The sequence below is a fragment of the Cyprinodon variegatus genome, unplaced genomic scaffold (assembly GCF_000732505.1).
Source record: "Cyprinodon variegatus isolate N-32 unplaced genomic scaffold, C_variegatus-1.0 Scaffold445, whole genome shotgun sequence".
In the NCBI taxonomy this organism is placed as follows: Eukaryota; Metazoa; Chordata; class Actinopteri; order Cyprinodontiformes; family Cyprinodontidae; genus Cyprinodon; species Cyprinodon variegatus.
Genome location: NW_015150898.1, coordinates 457,289 through 458,754, shown reverse-complemented (window position 1 = coordinate 458,754; position 1,466 = coordinate 457,289).

Genomic DNA, 1,466 nt, shown 5'->3' with positions numbered 1-1,466 from the left:
TCTGACCTGCTTTGGTTTCACTTTGAATTGTTCAAGGCTGCACATGCATGCGCCATTTGACTTGCACTTTTTACCGTTAGTTTTTTTTTAAATATAAAATCCACAAAAAATTTCACTGTAAGACACTCCAATAAAGGATGCATGACCTACAATTGATTGTTTTTAGTTTGTTCAGGAGGCTATGAATTAAGCTGCAATAAAAAAATTGCTTTTAAAACAGCTGTAAACACACAAACGCGTTCGATCAATATATATTATTACAAATTATAAGCTTACTTTATTTAATGATGATGCAAACGATGCGGAAAATTATCAGTACACATGACACACTGCTGTTTTTATTAGGTTTTTCATTAGGCTCTAAAATAATACACTTTTTATGATCTTATTTAAGACGTGGAAGCTTGATAACCGCAACCACTTTATGTCAAATGGTCTTGGCTAAAGGAGGAAATAGCAAAACAACAGGAAAATACCCTCATTAAATTTATATTTTTTGATAAACCGGTTGCTTTTAGTAGTAGGCTACTTACTTTTAGTTCGGTTTTTTTATTTTTTTTATTATTTAAATCATATTTAGTTTTACTGGTTTTAATTGTTGTTGCACAATAAGGCTTTTTTTCTAGGCTGCTTTAAAAATACAATATATTTTGTAAAAAAATTGATAAACAAATAAATACACTGCAAAAAAATTTAAGTCTAAATAAGTAAGTTCTTCTTAAAATAAGTGCATTTTTTCTTGAGTTGAGGAGGAAAGTGAGACATTTTGCCAATGGAATGAGGAAATTTACATTTAATAAAAAAAAATGCATTGTCTTATTTCAAGTGCATATTATCTAATTATCTTATTCTAAAAGTGAAAATGCTCATCCCATTGGCAAACTATCTCATTTACCTACTCAAATTAAGAGTAAATACACTTAATTTAAGAAATGTTTACTTGTTTCTAGATCGTTTTCCAGTCAGTCCCCTTTCATACAAACATCGACAATATGATTTGGGTTATTTTTCTATTTATATATATTTTTTTCCAACAATCTGATCCGCTACACCGCAGTTTGACCGCAGCTACAAATCCGCTTCCAACCAACAGAATCCATCAAAGTGAACCATGTGAGTTTCACCTCCTCAGCCCTAAAGCCGCTTTATTCAACCTTCCCACAGAGACTGTAATCAACCGCTCGGGGGGGGGGGAATGTTTGCTTCCCTCCCTGCCAAATATTCAGCCATCTACACAGATTCTTTATCAAGTTATAGTCAGGGGCCTTGATTGGACTCCATGCCCTCTCTTACTCCCTTTCCAGCTAAACTACAACTGTCTTTTACACCACCATCACTGACACCTCTGTGGTTCTGCTCAGTTTCCAACTTACAAATTAAAAATTTATTTATATATATATATATATATATATATATATATATATATATATATATATATATATATATATATATATATATATATATAT